The 21489-nt window shown below is 35.5% G+C and overlaps 1 long non-coding RNA gene across 1 annotated transcript; it reads left to right on the top strand.

The window, feature by feature from the left end:
• Positions 1-230: 230 nt before the first annotated feature.
• LOC140686082 (uncharacterized) lies at positions 231-19800 on the top strand. The gene is made up of 5 exons (XR_012059556.1): positions 231-1010; positions 1134-1271; positions 7547-7667; positions 8743-8872; positions 18928-19800. It is a non-coding gene; the product is annotated as an uncharacterized lncRNA (long non-coding RNA).
• Positions 19801-21489: the final 1689 nt, after the last annotated feature.

The raw sequence follows: 21489 nt of genomic DNA, 5'->3' as shown, positions 1-21489 counted from the left end.
TGTTTTAGGATTTTGAAAGAGCAGATTCAGTGGATTTCTTTAGTCAAGCTCTAGGTTGAAAACATGAGGGAAATTGAATTGGATTGGGTCATATGATTATCTAGGAAAGTGGCTTCATAAATAACATTTAGAGTTTTTTTGAAGAAGTTTTTCACCATATTTGCTAAAGATTATATTCCCTTTCCATTGAAGATTTCGGAATATAGAACAAATTTATAAAGGTGGGTCAGGAGTCCTGAAATATGCTGAGAAATAAGTTCTAAGAAAATACTGTATTTTGTGTAAGAAACAAATTGGTTTTAATGTAACACATTGTGGAAATTATAATACAAGCAGCCTGAGAATGAAAAACTGCTCATTCCAAATGGCTTTTAATTAAAAAGAAAAAGAGAATTCTAGCTTAGCCACAATCTGTGTATTTAGAGAAGACCAGCGTGGCTGGATGGCCTGCGCAGAACTCCAAAATCTCCCTTGCTTGTGTTCTTTGCTTTCCTTTCCAGCCACTGTCTTTGGTGCTTTCTTCACTATGTGCATTGTCCAGTGATCTGACGGTTTTAAGCACAGTATTCATTGTTAGAATTTTTGAGAAAAATACCTTTTGCAGGCAGTTTTGTGTTAAGCTTCAATTTATGTTAGATCATTTATATTAAATTGAAAGATTGCAAAAATGTGCATTCTCTATTCAAAAGACATCATGGAATTTCACTGCCATGTTTAAAAGGCTCATATAAACAGACTGCCAAAATATGACCACATTAGAAATAATTGTGGGAGAATGTTACAGACTACTGAACCAAAAGATGCCCAGATTGTACAAAGGCAAGTTATTGGTCAAGAAAGGAGACTCACACCATCCTGATGAGATAAATTACTGACTGCTCTCAGAATCAAAATCAAGTGAAGCCTGGACTAATTTTGCCCAAGGAGGAAAAGCTAATTGTTGGTGTGGAGAAATGCTAACGACAGAAAAAAGCACCTCGGTCATCCTCAGCTTGGACTTGGCACATGAGGTGAGTTGCAAGTAATTTGTTACACAGAGTAGAAGAAATTAAATTGTAAATCATGTACTTCTAAAAAATTGGAGCGTGGTCAAGGTTATCCTGATGATATCATTGCTTTTATGTTCTTACCAGTATGCTTCCTTGAGTGGGAGAGAAAGACTTGACATTATAGCAAACAGCATGGAATTCCACAGAAGCCACGGCCCATTTATTAACATCACTGCATGCACTGTGATGAGCAGTCATAAATGATATGTAGCAATAGATGTGGTAAGTAAATATTATTACATTATTTTACTTTCAGACAAAATATATTTAAGGTTTGTAAAACTTGGGATATGTGGCGAGGGTGTGTCACATGTGAGGCTGTCATCAGTGATGTGCTGTGACATAAAAAATGTTGAGAACTCCAGGCTAATAGTTTATAATGATCAGAAAGGCAAACCCTGAATAGAGCTAGACAGGTGCCTGGGGAAACTTTTACAAAAAGTTCAAAGAACAAAATTTTGACCCAGGGACTTGAGTCTCAAAAAGGGATTATTGCTGACAAAGGGAGATTAAAACACACACACACACACACACACACACACACACACACATATGCAAACTTCTGCTGAATAATTATGAAATGATTCTAATAAAATGGGAGAAAGCTCAGGAAAGCTGAATGGCTGTTTAGTAATCTCAAATTTCAAATGAGATGTACAAAAGATATAAAGAAAGGAAAGTAGCCAAGGATGAATGTAGAAATTAGTAAATCTATTATAAAAGTGTCATAAATTAAGGCCCCAAATAAATTAAGGACCAAAAAAAAAAATGGTTAAGTTGACCAGAAGGAAACATAAGGCTTTTTTTTGGTCAAAAATAACAAGGAAATAATAAGTCTGCTGCTTAGAGAAGATAAAGGAAAGTATATGAGAGAAGTAGCAGCATCATTTAACTCCTATTTTTCCTTCTCTCTTTCCCTTCCCTTTCTTTCTTTCTTTCCTTCCCTTTGGTTTTTAAACTGAATATGGAGAGCAAGTTACAAAAAGTGAGAATCTTAGCCCAACGTAGATTAAGGAATAGTGAACTAACTCCAAGATGTTTAAAATGAGGCCAGATAAATTATGTACCAGGGTGGTAACAGAATTTTCAGCTATAATCTCAGAGCTGCTGTTTGGTAGCCTTCAAAAATTCATGACAAATAGGAGAGATAATGCAAGACCACAGATGGGTAACTTTCTTCTTTATTTTTAAAGGACCAGAGTGGATTCTGGAAATTATAGACAATTTGATTCATGTTTGCAGATTTTACAACAGATCATTAAAGGCTTGTTTTTGAGCATGCAGAAATGAATGCTATGGTCACTAGGAGCCAACAAATGTCAACCTAGGACAAGATTTGATAAGTTAATATGGTTTATTTTTTATAAGGTTACTAGGCAGATAGATCAAAGGGCTGCTTGAAAATTAACTAGCAGCTAGTTACCAGTGTTTGTCTTGACTTGTTGGAGTCATACGGGTTGCCTCCTCTCAAAAATGTCTAGAAATGGCTTTATATATTACAAAAAATTCTGTAGTGGAGTGCCCTTACTCTACTCAATTCAGCATTTTTGTAAATAGACTTCTCAACTCTGCAGAGAACAAAATAAACAGAGCACCTTATGTTGGTGCATGTCAAACTTTTTTTTGGAATATTCCTAATGGAAAGGGAAAGTAAACATGTACATCTGGAGAAACCAGGGCAACTGTCCTAAGTGGCTGCTGGAAAAGAGATATTTCTCTGAATTACTCTGTCTTGATTAAAAACCATGTGAATTTGCATTCTACGCCATCATTTAAAAAAATATAAAATAATTCTCTCTCATTTCTTTAGGAAAGCCTGGCATTTCTGTGCCTTTGAACATCTTGGTGCAGAGTACCCAGAGGTGCTCTCCTTATTTTCACCCAGGTAGATTATAAAAGCTCCACATAGAATAGGGTAAAGGACAGAGACCTGTGGATTTCTACTAGAGACAATTTCATGTGGTGTGAAGCCATCCGGGAACACATTTATATGATAGACGAAGAAACCAAATCTTCAAAATTATCTTAAGAAGATGGCATATTAAAGTTAACAGAGATAAATGTAACTCTAAGTAATAGTTAGATCAAGGAAGGTAAGAGGCCCTCTGTACTCTGCCTTAATAGTCCATTTCTACAGGATCAGGTTTAATTTGGGGTGCGAGATCAAGAAGGACCTTGGTAACAACTATGGACTATCTATAGAAAGGCAACTAAGATCACCAGGCATCTGGAAACTTTATCATGCAGGAAAGGGTTAAGGAGCTGGAGCCCAGACTGTGGGGAGACCTAGGAGCTTAGTGCTGGAGGCCTATGCTATGGAGCATCTGGGTAGGTTGTTAAAATGGAGGCTCCTGGGTTCTACAGGTGGAAATTCCATCAGCAGCCTGGGGCCTTGGAAACCGCATTTTGACACTCAACCCATGGGAATGATGCAGGTGATGTAATGACTTTGAGAAACACTGTTCTATGCAATGGATGTAGAAGCAATTTTGCGATTACAAAGGAGGATGGCTCCACATTAAAAACAAACAAACAACAATTTTTTTTTTGGCTAACAACCAGAGTCAGAAAACAGTGGAGTAAGCCATATTGTCATAAATTTACTCAGGACATTCCTGGGCATTCCAGAAGTCAGGAATGATGCAGAAGGCACACTGAAGGACATTGCAGACTAAAAGGTCAATGATCTGGGCTATAGCAGAAAGAAAGGAAAGTCAATAAAAGTGTATTTGTTAGTTTCAGTGGAATGAGAACACTAATATTTGTATTGAAAAAGGGATCTCTTTTTGTTTAATTTATAAAAAATTGATATTGTATGCAAATACCTGACTGTTGATTTGCTTAAACAGTGGAAAAATTAGGCTATGCACAATGGATAGGTTTGTGTTGTCCTCTTTTCATGCAGTTAATTTCAACTAAGTGGTAGGATGAGAGAGTCATTGTAATTTTTCTTCTCCTTGGTGTAGGATATAACACTGATGACTCATTCCTTAACTATTCAGGAAAAATGTTTTAATGTATTATTTTGATATAATTTATCAACGTAGTTAAGTACTTACAGAAAAGCAGCAATTTTCCTATCATTGCCATTATTTTAATATATCATTTGTTAAGTTGCTAGTTGTTTTTATCTTATGGAATTTCCCAAGTGTTTAACATTGTGACAGTAGCAAGGAGTTAAATTCTTGAAGTAATTACATAAATTTCCATTGATGTTGTGCTCCTTATCACATTCTCTGTGATTCCTACGAGCAAAGAAAGAAGGGTTAGGAGTACAGAAGAATTTTGAGAGAAAACATCTCAAAAAGCAAGATAGCAAGTCTGGAGGAAAATGGTGACCACCTGAATCCTATTACCTCCATGCATCCTTCCCTCCCAGAAGAACCTATTAGTTTAACAAAAAATGCAAATAAAAACACACATGACCATATTTTTAGCATCAGCAGGAGACAGAGAATACCATGAACTTCAGATTGCCTGTAAGAGAAATAAACATCAAATTCCAACAGATGTCCTCCCATTGCTGCAAACTTAGGGGTTACAGACAGCAAGAGAGGGAAGGCTTAAGAGACTGCAAGAAAGAGGAGAGCTGAGAGTACAGCTGAAGCCAAGACAAAAATCACACCCAGAAAATGAAAGACAGACACATGCAAATATACTGACCTCAGGTCTGGGACTTGGTAGTTCACAGCACAAGCTACAGGAAAGGGGCTTGAAAGTGAGTGGAATCAGAGTTGGAAGCCTGGGAAAAGCGTTGTTTCTAGGGGAGAAGGAGTTAAAGAAGTGTGGTACCCTTCAGAGACACGGCAAAAAGAGAAAGGAAAGAAGTCCGGGCGAGAGTTGCAGATTAAGGCAAATGCACTGACATCGATCATTTCATACATTTAACTATAAAACAAAGACTGAAACAAGAATAGGTATATGGGTGGAAGGATAGTATGTGAGCATTGTACATCCTGACAGAGTAGAAAGAATGCAACTAAGAAATGGGAGGAGAAGGAAGAGAGAAATAGGGGAGTAGAAAAGATAACTGCCTGCTATATAAATAATATGTGGGAGTCAAAGGATACCATTTAAGAATTACAGACCAGATAGTAAAATGTTAAGTAGGAAAAGAGATTCAAAGGCATTTTAAAAGACCCTTTAAAACAACAATAACAAAATGCATGCCTTCCTAAAACCCAAGGGAAATTAAGGGGGTAAGGGAAGCAAGACACAAGGCACCAAATAGAGAAAGATGAAAACTATTCATCTTTAAAGACAAAGAAAAGCAGCTTCATGGCCTCCAGGCAAAAAGATCAAATTAGTTATAAAGTTAAGGAAATTAGGCTGCTATCAGACTTCTAAAAAGCCACATACAGCAGAGCTGCATTTTCAGAAAAATCAGAGCAAGAAAATGCAAGCCAAGAATCTTCTACACAGTTATGCTGGCCTTTAAGGCTATGAAAGATAAAAAGCTATTTTCCCTTTATCCTAAGAGGTTTAAACTTAGGGCTTGAAATGTAGTGTTGTAGTGTATAAAACACTATATTTTGCACATGATTTTGTGGGTGAGGAATTTGCAAGAAGCTCTACTGGGTAGTTCATTTCTGATCCTCTGGTGTCAGCTGGGGTGGCTTGAGTTGAACGATATGCTTCTAATACAGTGGGAACCTGGGTTTAGCTGGGTCCCTCTCCTTCTCTGTAGTTTCGGGGCTCTGCCCATGGTCTCTCTAGCTGAGTTGTCAGACTGCTATGTGGTGGTACAGGGATTCAACAGACCAACGCAGCAACTGATAGTTCTATTATAAGATACATCCATAATAGTATATTCTGTTCTATAAATTCTATTGATCTAAAAAGTCACAATACAGTCCAGAATCAAGTGGGGAAGTAAATAGACCCCACCTCTCAGTGGAGATATGTAAAAAATGTATGACCATCCGCAATCCACCAAGTAGAACCTCCCACTAAGAACTTTTTAAAAGATCTTCCACTATTAACGCTTGAGTCAAAGCTAAAATCTAAGCAGAAATTTCAGAATTTCTGAAAAACATTGAGAATTTTAAAATCTACAAATAAAAATTAATGAGATACTTTTAAAGCAGTGATCAAAAAATTCATGTGGCAAGTACATAAAGCCATAAAAGACGACCTTGCATAACTATATGTAAAAAATTTAGAAAATCTAGATAACATGTATCATTTCATAGGAAATACAATTTACTGAATGGACCCAAGTGTTGATAGAAAGCTTAAGAAGAGCAGTTATAATAGAATTTAAAAAAGTTATTAAGAAGTGATCCCATAGAGGTCACTAGGCCCAGATAAGACAGGGGAATCCTGCAAAAAGAGACCTGATAGTCTTAGTGCTACTTAAATTGCTTCAGAGAAAATGAAGGAAAACTTCCAAATTTTTTTACAAAGTGAGTATAACACTAATATCTAAATATGATAGAGGTAGTTTAAAAAGAAGAAAATTTCAGGTAAATATATCATGTAAGAATTTTTTTTCCTTAGGTGCCCAAAGGTGGGCCTTTCTTTTCAGTGGAGGTACTGGGGATTGAACCCAAGACCTCAAGCAAGCTAGGCATGCACTCTGCCACTGAGCTATACCCACTCCCATATGTGAAAATATTGATGCAAAAAATCCAAGATAAAATCTGAGTTAGCAAATTTCAACACTACATTAAGAAAACATCATGACCAAGAAGGGTTTATAAAGAAATATGAGGATAATTCAATGTTAGAAAATCTATTAATATAAACTACTATTATTAGTATATTAATAGTTCTGAAAAAGCCTTTGAAAAAATTGAACACTCATTCCTAATAAAAGCTTTGAAGAAAGTAAAAATGGGTGAATACTTGCTTTATACATGATACTCACATCTCATAGATCATTGATTAGGAAATGTGAAACACCATTGATATGATTAGGGTAGACATACATACATTTGATGTATATATACATGTATATATTCACACACATTCATATATAAAGTCAACATTTTACATAATATGAAAATACAGGGGTGCACCCATCAATGTCAGGAACAACAAAAGTATGCCTACTATCTCCGCTATTATTTAAGATAGTACTGGAGATATTAACCAACTTAATTAGACAAGAGAAAACAAAGATATAAAAATTGAAACAGAAAAAGAAGTATAGTTATCTCTATTTGTAGATGACAGGATAGTAATGCTAGAAAACCTAAAGAATTAGTAATAAAAACAACTCAAACAATAAAAGAAATCAGCATGATGGAGAGAGTGTGGAGAAAAAGGAATCCTCCTACTGTTGGTGGGAATGTAAGTTGGTGCAGCCACTATGGAGGACAATATGGAGGTTCCTTAAAAAACTAAAAACAGATTTACCTTATGATCCAGCAATCCCACTCCTGGGCATGTATCTGGAGAAAATTGTAATTCAAAAAGACACATGCACCCCATTGTTTACAGCAGCACTGTTTACAATAGCCAAGACATGGAAGCAACCTAAATGTTGTCCACAGATAATGTATAAAGAAGATGTGGTACATATATGGAATGGAATATTACTCAGCCATAAAAAAGAATGAAATAATGCCATTTGCAGTATCATGGATGGACTTGGAGATCATCATATTGAGTGAAGTAAGTCAGACAGAGAAAGACAAATGTCATATGATATCACTTATATGTGGAATCTAAAAAAAATGATACAGATTCTATTTACAAATCCAAAACAAACTCACAGACATAGAAAACAAACTATGGTTACTAGAGGAGAAAGGGTGGGGAGGGGTAAATTAGGGGTTGAGAATTAACAGGCACGCATTACTATATATAAAATAGATAAACAACAAGGAAAGACCTAATGTATACCACAGGGAACTATATTTAATTTTTTGTAATGACATATAATGGAAAAGAATCTGAAAAGAAAAAAAAATACATAGGTATATTTATAACTGAATCACTTTGCTGTATACCTGAAAATAACATTGTAAATCAACGCTTCAATAAAAAATTAAAAAAAAGAAATCAGCAAGATGGCAAGGTTAATAAAATTAGCACACCAAAAGTAATAACTTTTGTATATGCAAATAATAACCAATATAGATATTTTGGAAAAGAAAACTGCTTACAAAAGCAAAAAATCTAAAATATTCAGAAATAAGTGAAATGTGAAATATTCAAAATCTGTATGAGGGAAAACTACTCCTGAAAGATATCAAACTAAATTTGAACAAAGAGAAAGACAACCCTTAGTCTTCTTTTAAATTGAAGTATAGCTGATTTACAGCGTTGTTCCTGGTGTTCAGCAAAGTGATTCAGTTATATGTGTATATATTCTTTTTCATTATAGGTTATTACAAGATATTGAATATAGTTCCCTGTGCCCTTAATCATGGTTAGGATGTTCCAACATCATCAAAAGTATAAAAATACACCTTTTCATATTCTTTTTCATTATAGGCTATTTTAAGATACTGAATATAGTTCCCTGTGCTATACAGTACCACCTTGTTGTTAATCTATTTTATATATAGTAGTTAGTATCTGCAAACTTCAAATATCTTTTGAATACAGTCCTTTTAGTATACACTCTCAGACTAAGGGGAAAGAACAACGCCCAAATGAATCTTGAACTCTTTTTTTTTTTTTGCTTTGCTTTTTAAAGTATTATAGATGTAGCAATTCTAAAATTATTTCTTATGCATTGTAGGAATAAGTACATGAGTGAATGAGTTGATATTCTTGGAAAGCAGGATTATTGCTATGCAGGAAGATACAAACATGGAATAGGGAAAAGCAAAGAAAAGCCTTGTGGGGTGGATTGGAATGTGGAATTGAAGGTATGAACTGATTATTTCATATCCATATCTCTACAGCTCTCTATCTCTGTCTATCTGTCTATCTCATCTATGTACATATGTGACCCCCGCCCCCACTTAGTTCTCCCTTCTGAACAGTTAGAAGCAACTGCACTCCAATAGTAATGAGCACACCTATCCCAAATCTTGCCTTCTAAATACTATACCACACTAAGAGGAACCAGAGTTCCTTGGAGAAAGAGAAATAGCCAACTTCAAGACTGGTAGGGAAGGCAAGATTTGAACCTGTAACGTCTTGTGCCAGAATATAAGGAAGTGCTCAGAAAAGTGATAGGGCAATGTCAAAAGCTCCCTTGAGTCTAGCTTGAAGGTTCTCCTCCTGACTAAATCTGGGAAAATTTAAGCATAAAACTAAAGACAGTAATAGTTTGTAATTCACTGAATAAAGTAGAAACCCATGAGTCATTATTGATAATATAAGTAGACAGCAGTAGGTAGGTTGGTAGGTAGGTAGGTAGATGGATAGATAGATAGACAGACAGACAGATGAGAAGTGGGAGCTCTTCCTTATAGCAGAAAGCTGAATGATAAATCAGGAGTCCCATTTTGTAATCATCGTAGGATAGATTGGTTTGGGTGAGAATCATCAATAGATGATAAACCCAGGGGAACCATTTGAGGAGGATCAGGATATTTGCATGGTTCTCTATATCTTCCCACAGATTGTTCATTATTGCAATGGGACAAAAAAAAAGTTACTATACAGTGGATGACCAGAACAATCCTTTGACAGGATAGCAAAATGAACATCACTGATGGGGGACAACAGACATAACCTGCCTCTATATTCAATTTCCTGAGAAGGACACAGTATCACTTACATGGTAATTCTGGCTGAGGATGCAGTAGACTGAATCAAATCATGAGAAAAGAGCAGATAAACCCAAACTGAGGAACATTCTTGAAAATAACTGGCCTGTATTCTTTAAAAGTATGTCATTAAAGACAGCAGGAATTGTTCTAGATAAAGGAAGAACAAAGACTAAAAATCAGCTAAATGCAATATGTTAGCCTGGACTCTGAAGAAAAAAAATATATAAAGGACATTATTGAGGTAATTTATAAAGTTGGGATAAGGATGATTGATTAGGTAAAGTATTATACTAATATTAAATTTCTTAACCTTAGTAGCTGTACTGAGGTGATATAAGAGAAAAAAATCAGTATTTGTGTTCTTAGGAGATGCATATGTACTGCTGCAGAGTAAAGGGGTGTGATGTATTACGATGTGTGCAACCCAAACTTCAATATATATTTGGAGAGAGCAAGAGATTGATGATGCAAATGTGGCAAAATGTCAACAGCTGGTGAATCTGGATAAAGGACATTTTAGATTTCACTTGCAACATTTTTGTGAGTTTGAAATTGTTTCAAATTAAAAAAGGCAAAAAAAGGAAAAGAAACATAAGCTAGTAGATCAAAGATTAGAATGAAGGTAGGAAATAGAAACTCAGCTAAAGCCCCACTTCTGAATTATAGATAGAAATCTGTTATGAAACTATTTTCTTCAGATTGTCAGAGCTTATGATTATCATCATTTTTCATATGTTTAACTTACACTGAAAAAGACACCAGAATGTTGATAAATGTTAAGTGATTATATCAGGTTCCTCAGCTTGTTAAGGACAGACCAACATTTAAGGAGAAGTAGTGAAAATTGAAAATTGATTTTGGTATGAATGCAATTAAGGTGCATCTCTAGATAGAATTCAGTGGTGTGTGTATATTATTAGACTATTACTGCTTTAGGCAGGCATTTTTGGTATTTGTTTAAAGATGATCTATGCCATATGTCCAAACACACCACTTCTATAGCCAGGGTCCAAACAAAGCAGCTGATTCTCTTTCTTCTAGACAAATGGAGTAGTTTCCTTATCCCAGGAAAATACTTACAAACTCAACATTCACTGAATTCTCTTTCCTTGGGACTCTTTCACCTCCCTCCCCACATACTCGTGCCAATCCTGATATCCTTTTACCCTTAGCAGAATCTTATTTCACTTTAGCAATTTGCACATTTGTAAAATTGGACACCTAGGGTTTTAATTTTCAAAGCATTGCTCAAGGGGTGTATCCCAGCTTCTTGGCTTCTTTAAATACGCGTATGCATCTGTGTGTTCGTGCTTATGTGTGTGCATTACAGCCTGCTCATGGATAAAGTGGCCCTCTTGTACCCTCTTGGAATTCAAATAAAGTTCTTGATTTATGGCTACAAGTTTATTCACTGTGGTCAAGCTTTAGAAGCCAAACTCTCAGAAGGAAGCAACCATGTCTGCCAATTTGCCAGATGTTTAATAAACGTTATGATGACAAAGGAAATTCTTTTGGAGAATAATTTCATGGTTTTGATATCCACTAATATATTTAACAAGTCTGAGCTAGGTTATTATCTTTTTACTTAATGGCAGTAAACAAAATCTGTACAAAGGATAATAAAAGATGCACATGTGGTACTGAGGTGTAAAGGGGCATGATGTATTATGATGTGTGCAACCTATTCTTCAATGTATATTTGGAGAGAGCAAGAGATAATGATGCACATGTGACAAAATGTTAACAACTGGTGAATCTGGATAAAGGATGTTTTGGAGTTATTTCCCCACCAAGGTCTTCTTATAGTGGAGACCACTATAAGTGGCCAAACGTATCTTTATTATTTCAATTTTGATAAATTTTTCTTGCTGAGATTGAATATCTGCTCATATATTTTGTTTGTTTATGGTTCTTCAGTGAATGGCTTATTTTTGGAACTTTCTATTGGATTGGTGGTCTTTGCCTGCTTAATTTGTAAAAATATTTAAATACTAAGGAAAGTAACTGTAATCTGCTATATATATATCACAAAGTTTCCTCCCTTGTTTTTTATGTCTTTTTTAGCTTTTACATTGTTGTGTAGTTAAATCAGTCCATATTCACACTATTTCTAGCCTTATTACTGTGCTTAAAAAGGCCTCCCCATCCCCAAATTGCATATATATTCTCCAGATATTCTGTACTTATTATAGCAGTATTTTACTTTAAATTTTTTAATTTATATGCAATTTTAATGTATGGTACGTATGATGTGAAGTGGAGCACAGAATACAAAATTTCAGTGAATTAGAATTATTTATTATTAATTATTAGAATAATAATTATTTTTTGAGAATTTAAAAATATTTCTTGGAACTTTACAATAAAAGGATAAGACTATATATGTTTGAAATATAATACATTTATACTAAGAATTGGAAAAAAATTATACAATTGGAAGACAAAAAATGTACTTTGTCTCTGGTTATTGCAAATCTATACCATGGGACAACTGTATGACAGATGTGTTGGCCATTTAGGTGAAAGACATTCTATACATTCTGAGCATTATTGGGGGTGGGAGTGTGATGATTTTTCCCTAGAGCAGAATTCTCAACCTTGAGTGTACATTGGAATCACCTGCTTTTAAATATGCTGATGCCAGCCCCGAGAGATTTTGATTTCACTGGTCTGGGCCTACCTGTCTGGGATTTTAAAGGCTCCCCAGGTGATTACATAATGCACAGCTGAGGATGAGACCACTGCCTTACAGCCTTTTAATGATGTCTCACTGATATGATTTGCTAAAAGCTTAGCCATGATTCAAATAAAGTTGTCTCTAAATTTTAGTTTTAAAGCCTTCCCATCTCTGAGCTATAATCAGGTTAGATTATATAATCAATTCAGATTACAGCCCAGAGAAGCCACTAGGACTTGGCATTGGGTTGAATATAATCTTCACTTCCTTCTAGGTCTATTGTGTAAACAATGGGTTTAAGAAATTTGAGAAAGTGATGTGCTAAAAAGTTTTCAGAATAATTTCCCACAAGGGAGGGAATTTACCTTAGAAGTTATAAATTTATCTTAGAGGTATAACTATAGAAGCTTATGTTAGAAGTTTAACTTTCTACTATGATTTCTTTGCAGACTCAAAATCAGAGACTTTTTTAAGAGCTTTGTAAAGTGAAACTTTAGCACAGGTGTGGCCATTTTTCATTTTCCTTTCTATAAAGTAATAGTATACTAATTGTGGATTTTAGAGTGATTTTTATTTTCTGTATTTGTCAAGAATTTTTTTTTACAATGAATACACATTACTTTTATCATCAGAAAATACACTTTTTTTATACACACGTTATTTTTTAAGTTAAAATTTACCATTTATATGACCACAGCTCTATAAAAAAAGTAGGAAGAATGCATTCATTATAAGTTGTTGCCTTCAGATGGTAGGGACTTTGGGCAATAATTTTTTCCCTCTTGCTGTTTTGTTTTTTTTTCAATTTCCCAAATTTTCTGGCATAATTATGTATTACTTCTATAAAGGAAAATTAATGTATACTAAAGTAAAAATGAATAATGGCTCATATAAATTAGCTAAATATTCTTAATAACTTTCAAGTTGTAAAGCCAATACAACAGTAGCAATCTGTTAAAAGGATTTTATTTTAAACATTTTATTTGATTTAAATTCTTCACAATTTAAATCATTGTATCCTTCTCAAGAGGGGGAGTCTATTTTCCCATCTTGATATTTTAATGCAAGGAGGTATTATGGTGAACCCTTTTGGTGTTTGTTTGTGTTTGTTTTTTTCTATTTTTTCCTCTCCCCTTCTTCAAGCTTTTTCTTCAAAGAAAGAGGAGCTACTAATGTGACTGGTGAAAGTCAGGCATCAATTGGCCCTGGTCCCAGGCAGCATCCTCACGAACCGGAGCCCCGCCCTCCCCCACTGCCCACCTAGTGAATTGGTTGGGACCAGATGTTTTCTGTGGCGTCTGGTCTCGTGTGATGTGCACACCCAGGCTGGGACAGAGGACAGGTTTACTTGTCTGTTCTGTGGCTGTGTGGATGACTACCAAGGCAGCTTGTGGTCTCCCGCAAACTCAATCTCTTTGTGGATCTAGTTCTTTGGGTGTCTCCCAAGGATAGAAGGAAGCATGAAGCCTCTTTTTGTCTTGAATCCAGTCATTGTTTGTTAATCAACCTTCACGTGGGCATCTTGTATGGTGAGATTTGCTGCACCTCCAATAATAAGGCTGTCACCATGATCTCCATGTAGGTGTCAGTGGTTTGTGTTTATGGGCTTTTGGAGCAAAATCTGGAAGGGGAGTAGAACAAGGAGCAGAGGAGAGGTAAATATTGGTACCCCCAGCCTCGCATACATTCTTATAGAAGCGTTTCATTCAGTGATATCCAGCAAACGTTTATGGGGTGCCTACCACGTGTAAAACTCTTTGCAGTGGACAAAGTCTGCAAAGAATTCACAATCTAAAGTGTGCATAAGTGCCTGTCGGGGGAGTATGTGTGTGTCTGTTGTTCAAAGAAGCACCCAGGTAATTACAATGCAATGTGGTCAATGCTAGGAGACACATTAGCAAAGAGCAATGAGAGCAGAGAGAATGGAGAACATTTGACTCCTCCAGCTAAGGAGTTAGCTAATGTCACACTTCCATTTTCAGCAGGAGATCCGACAACTGTGCTTGGCAGCACAGTGTAGAAGTACCTGACAATACCTCAGAATTTTGGGTCTCAGACTGTTCTGCCACTATCTAGCTGGGGCACCTTTGTTCTGTGAGCATCATTTTCCTTATTTTGGTAACAGAGAATGTTGAGTTTGGCTCTCCATGATTCCTTATGAAATGCTGTCCTCTCTTCCTTTCAGTGGATGAATGATGAACTGTAACTGAAAGTCCCTTACACTGACAATCATAGTACATACTATCTTTGAGCTAAAGACACTGTAGAAGTCATCTGGTACAACCCTCTTAATTTACAGAAAAGGAAACTAACACCCAGAAAGAAGGGTAAACGTTTTGTTCAAGGTCAGAGCCACTTTTGGTCTCCAGGTTTCCTTCTTTTCGTGCAGGTGAATTATCTGAAGCCAGCTATTAAACTAGGAGAACAGAATTTGGTTAAGAGTTGCTGACTAAATGTCCAATAGAATTTGGCTCAACATAATCAGTATAAAACAAACAAGGGGATTCAGGTGAGATACATTCTTTCAAGCAGTCAACTGGATGTTCTTGGCTGGAGGCAGTAAATCTCATTGGGGAAACAACCGTGAATGCCATTCTTTCTGTGTCCCAGAAATGTCACCCTTCTCCAGAATGTGATTAACTTGGTGTTAGTAACATTAAAAAAGCATGAAATAGATTGCTAGGTGTTGAATATTTTCCTTTATTCACTTCAGAATAAATAGCATGTTTACAGCAAACTAAGTAAGAGGTCTATTATTGGGTTTTGGTGACTGTAGTGTTCTCTAAATCTTGATTTGTTTATTGTTTTTATCAGTAACTTCCAGGTAAATGTCAAGTACAGGGTCAATCAGTGTGAATGGCTCCAAGCAGTGTGGCCTGCTGGAAAAAATAGGAACAGAGCCATCAAATGAAGTTCCAGTTTAAAGTGGACTAATCCTAGCAAAAATCAATTTGTTCAAATGTGAAGTGAACCCAGGCACCAAATTCACTCCTGTGCCCTCCAACTTTGCTCTCTGTCAGCCTCCTCCTTGTCCCCATCCAAGAACAGCATGGACAGCTGTGATAGAAAACAGGGTGTGTCTCTGGCTATGGGACTCAGATGCCACACGCCAGATTCTCTCTCTCATCTTGGCATTCGAGGTTGACATCCACACGTTGGCTTTTCTCCCTGGGCAGCTGGGAGGTTGTGTGGGGTCACACGGCTTCTCACATGGGTACATTGGTCTCATTTCCTTCTAGGGTAGAAGTGATACATCTCCATTCCTCTTAGAGATTCCTCAGAATTTTCCAAATGAATCAGGCAGGTTTTTACCTTGGATTGTTGCTGTATGTTAGGAAAGACTTCATGACGGTAAGACAAAACTATCAGGCACGTGGAGGATTTTGCCATTATTGAGTTTTTGGAAACTATTTGCCTGTGAGTAGATTTTTGATAGTCTCTATATTTATGTGTACACACACACACACACACACACATGCACTGCAAGATGTTTCCTATTCCTTTTACTTTCAACCTGCTAGTCATTCATTTCTTCACTTGACAAAGATATACTGAGTGCCTGCTCTATGCCAGGCGCTATCTCTGTATTGACAAGATGTATGGCTGGTCATAGAACTTAGGAATCTGGTAGGAGACTTGGAGTAGCTCCCTCTGAGATAACTTTGAATAAAAACAAGCCAGTCACCAAGCAGTAATAACTTTAGAGTCATAAAAGGAAATGGGAAATTTATAATATCCAGGTACTATTCCCAGCTCAAGCTTTCTTGGTTATGTGATCATTAGTTAATTAATGTAGTTGACATTTTCCTCAGAGTAAAGGAGTTCTTTGAGTTAGGAAGTAGAAACTGATTCCTGTAGTGCTGCAAGAAAGGGTCAAACACCACCAATTCCTTCAGATAAATTCCAAGCCTATTATAAATACTTTTTAAATCCAGACAATCCTGTAAACTTTCACATATGAATTATCATTGATACATTAAAAATGATTTCCAATTTTTTATTTGATTCTATGTTTTTTGTACTTTTCTCAGTAAATATGAAAATAAAAAAATATGCTTTCCCCTGTAAATGAAAAAATCTTCAATTTGCAGCCCAAAGCCCTGCGTTTGTCTTTTAATCCCTAGGCCAATATAATCCATATTTGACTACCCTCCTGGGGGCTATGCTTCCTTTTCTAAGCATTTGCTTTTTTCTCAAAGAATGGTGAGTCATGAGACCAAGTGTTCTTGAAGACTCAGATGTGGATCAAGACTATTACATATTTAATACTTGCTACACATGAAACACTCCCCATGGAAACTTGTTTTAAAAATTCATAATCACATTACATTATTACTTTAACCCTCATTTGAAGAAAAGAGAAACATTTAATACTATTAAACAGACAAGCTTGATAGGAAGTAATGGAAAAATCTCATCTTGAAGAGACACAATGGTGGGCCAACCCTTAAAAGGAATTTTGAAGGAAATGCTTTAGTAAATCCCTACATATACATCCCCCCCCACCAAAAAAAATAGACTGAAGGGAAACTTCCTAGTTTAGTAAGGTAGAAATATGAAATTATCATATAAAACAGTACTAATTAAGCTCATGTTTCTACCCACACATGCCTAGTTTCAATAATTATGTCAAGTAAACATCTACTTTATTAGTAATTGTCAGGGAAAATCCGTAGTGTTGAGGCTTTGTGTTTCTCTTCCGAGGCTGGAAATATGTAATATGATGGATTAAAATTAATTTGATAACAATGGGCAATACAGAGATTTGAAATTTTAAACCAAGCTTTTTTTGAGAATTATTTTATCTTAATTTACATCTCAATTTTTAAGCAGAATGTATGTTTTGGACTCCCAAATGTTCATGACACGATCTAGTGAGACTCAATAGAGGATCCTTACCTAGGAGGTCTTGAATTCCAGATAGAATTTTGAATAGTTTAAGTGTGGCTTTGCTGGAGGCAGGGAAACATCCTAACGGAATTATACTCCCAGTGTGATTTTCCTTTTAATAAATAAGGTAGTCAGAAGGCGAGCATGATCAGAGGCAGCAGACCTGAGGGGTTTTTAGGTTATAAGAGAAGTGAACTTAATGCTCTTTATCTGAAGGTCAGTGAATTTACTAAGTCACCTTTAAAATTACAACTTTAAACAACACAATCTTAAATTAAAAAGAGGGGAAACCCATAATCTCACAGCTGGTCAAATAAGCTATTTTCAATTTTTCTGTGTTTCTTATCTGTTATATGAAATAATAAATACTGTAATTGTAGGATAGATAAGAGATAGTGTGTTTTTCTGTTAATATTGTGGTAAACATTTCCTTTTTAATGACTATATCATATTCTCATAATAATTTAACTATTTCTGTTGTAAATGAAAGCTATTTCTAATTTTTGCTACCATGAATAACATTACAATACCTATTTGTATGATTATAACTTCTTTTTTTAGTGGAGAGATTATTCCTTTAGGGAGAAATTGCCAGGAGTGAGATTACACGGTCAACGCCTATGAATATTTTTATGGCTCTGAAATGTGTTGCCAAATTGCTTGCTAAAAGGGTTGCACCAAATGCATGCTGGCTTCTAAAGGTCAGACTTATTTTGATATGAGATAAACGTATGTGTAATATTAAACTAACCGTTTACCAACTAGGGGGAAACAAAACGTATCATTTCTCAACATATAGAATAAGAATATAACTCAGGAATCTGCCAAAGTCTGTCATATTGTGAATGGGCTAGGCAGTCAAAAACCTCAGTCCTGTTCATTTTGGTCGTAATTATAAAGTAGATTCTTTCTTCTGGAAGTTACATTTTGGACAAGCTGTGGTCTCGGACCCAGGTATGATAATTTCAGCTCTTCTTCTTGCCCCAGCACACATGGGAAGTTTGGGGCTGTGATTCTACTTGTATATACACCTGGTAATCTCCTCTGAGGGAATTAAGAATGAAGATTACAGCTCTCTCCTTTACTCAGTGGAAACAATGTAATGTTCCATTGAAAAAAAAAAAAGGCAGTCAGATTCTGATGTATAGTTTAAAAACGTTGCACTTCAGAGGTTTCATCTGCACAATGCCAGAGTTACATAATTCTGTTATTCTTGGTTTAGCAGGTACATTTCATGAAAGGGCTAAAGTGAACACGTGAATGCACCCAGGGAAATTGGAGCCACAGGTGACCTATGAGAACGATCCTTCCCTTGACACAAACTTAATTCAAGTGAGCTATCACAGGATCTGAGATTCAGTGTTTTAATTGCCCCAGGAATGTCTTGGTCTCAGCAAAAACAGCTAAATTCCTTCCTCTTTTTTTTCTCCAATATACTTAAAGTCTTTGTGTAAAATTTGGAATAACATTTATTGCTTGTTGCACAAACAAGATACTCACTTGCATTCATTCTTGAGGTTGTTTTCCTACACTCGCATTTGACTTCTCTGTCTTGAGCACTGATTTTAACTTCCTTGAAGATCAGAACATCTAGTTACTTAATTTAATGACTGCCTCTCTTTCATATTATCTCCAGGCATACCTTTATGGATCACTGAAAAAGGCTACTTCATTTTCCAACACAAATTATGGCATTCACCAGCAGCCAAAGAGATCTTACCAAGTGGAATTTTAAACATAGACACCAAAGAAGTTGGCAAAAGAGAAGAGAAGAATGGCTGTGATAACCCTTATGCTCCTGTTGGTGTCCTGGTCTCAGGACCAGCATGAGGGATGGGCACTCATCTTAGCAGTATTCGTAACATAAAAGAAGCCCTAGAGGGTAGTGGTTTAGGCTCACGCTCTAGAGTCAGACAGACATGGCGTTTTTGTCTGAAGGAGATCTTCACTTAATAGCTCTGAGATTTTGGGCAAGGTCCTTAACTTCTCTAACCCCAAATTTACCTTCCATAAAATGGAGTCATGTCTACTTTTCATAAGGACTTGATGGAAGCTTTTCTTTCTCATCTTTTTCCTGATGGTGGCTCCTGACTGATGGCAAGTAAAGATAGCTGATGTTTGAGGAAAAAACATGATTTTGTATCTTATTTTTAATTTTACCTCTGGTATTGTGGGCAAAATATTAGGCTTTGGACTCAGTGAAAAAACTCATATAATAAGGTTGCAGGATACAAAGTCCACGTATAAAACTCAATTTTATTTCTGTAAAAGAGCAACAAACAACTAGAAAATAAAACTGAAGAATTATTCATTTGTAAGAGCATTCAAAAAACATAAAATACAAATAAACTTAACAAAAGATATATAAAGCTCAACACTGGGAAGTCAAAATCATTGATGAGAGAATTAAAGAAGACCTAAATAAATGGAGAAGTATATAATATTCATAGATTAGGAGGCTTAATATTTTAAGAATATCAGTTCTTCCCAAACTGAACTGTATATTCAGTGAATATATGTGTGGAGAAAAATAAACTTCAATCTCATATAATATATATAAACATTAATAAAGATGAATCACAAACACCAACATAAAAGCTAAAACTCTAAATGTGCCTAGAAAAAAAAATAGAATATATTGAGAGATTAAAACAGGTAACAATTTATTAGAGTTAACACAGACAAAAAGCATATCCATAAAGAAAAACATTGATAAATTGGACTTCATCAAACCTAAAATGTTTTGCTCATGAAAAGACAGTATGAAGAAAATGAATAGATAAGCATGGACTGGGAGAAAATATTTCTTATACGTAGATCTGACATATGTATTTACATATTTATAATACATAGATCAGATTTATATCCAAAATATATGTAAAGATCTATAAATCAATTAAAAAAATTAAAAACACAATGAAGAAACAGGCAAAAGATTTGAATAGACATCTCACAAAAGAAGATACATGAATGATCAATTAACATATGAAAAGATGGTCATCACCATTATTCATCAGGGAAGGGCAAATTAAAATTGCAACGTGATATTCTGTTACACCTACTAAAATATTTAAAATTAAAAAAGACTGACAATACCAAATGCCAGTGAGGATGTGGAACACCTGGAACTCCCATGCATTGCCTGTGAGAATATAAAATGGAGCACTCACTTTGGAAAAATGTTTGTCAGCTTATTATGGAGTTAAACATGTACCTACCCTGTGAACCAGCAATTAGGTATTAACTGGAGAGAAATGAAAACAGTCACCTGGAAACAATCCAAATGTCCATCAACAGGAGAATGGACAAACAAATTTTGATCTATTCATACAGAAGAATACTTCCCAGCAATTAAAAAAAAATGTAGTACTAATACACACAACATGGGTGAACAGCAAAAACATTATGGTGAACAAAAGAAGTCAGACACAAAAGCAAACCTACTGCAGGACTACATTTCTATAAAGCTCAAGAACAGATAAAACTAACCTATGATGATGGAAATCAGAACAATGGTTGCCTGTGGACGTGGGTGGGACTGACTGCAGAGGAGCACAAGGGAAATTTTGGCAGTAATGGAAACATTTCATATCTGCTTGAGGTATTAGTTTAATGTGTATATATTTTTACCAAAACTCATCAGATTTTACACTGAAGATCTGTTCACTTTATATAAATTGAACTTGAATAAAAATACAAAGTGACTTCATCTCAACTGGAAGTCAGGCTGAGAAAAACCGAATAAAAGCAACTTTGTGTCTCTATTATTTGGAAATTTAAAAATATACCATTTACTCAAATGTTTTCTCTCCATCATCTATTTTGTACAGTTTTCCAGTCAAATAATTTCTATCTGAAAGTAGAAGAGGGAAAGAAGATACTACTTCACAGTTTAATAAATATAATAAGAGCAAAGGAAGAGCTGCAAACTAGAGCCTACATTTTCATTAGTTTCCAGCAGTAGTTTTAATTCTATGAAGTTATAGCATCTCCAGTACTTTTGTCAAGCTTTCAGATGCTCTGTACCTAATGGAACTATGCTTCCTACAGATTCAGCAGAATTGAAGGTGAGGGGAAAGATTGTACAGTCAGACCTCCACATCTGTGGGTTCCACGTCTGCATATTCAACCAACTGTGCATGGAAAATATTTGGAAAAAAATTTCAGAAAGTTTCAAAAAGCCAAACTTGAACTTGCC

This window comes from Vicugna pacos, chromosome 2, assembly GCF_048564905.1.
Source record: "Vicugna pacos chromosome 2, VicPac4, whole genome shotgun sequence".
Taxonomy (NCBI): domain Eukaryota; kingdom Metazoa; phylum Chordata; class Mammalia; order Artiodactyla; family Camelidae; genus Vicugna; species Vicugna pacos.
The sequence above is the reverse complement of the archived record's forward strand: the minus strand, read 5'-3'. Positions and strand labels throughout refer to the sequence as shown.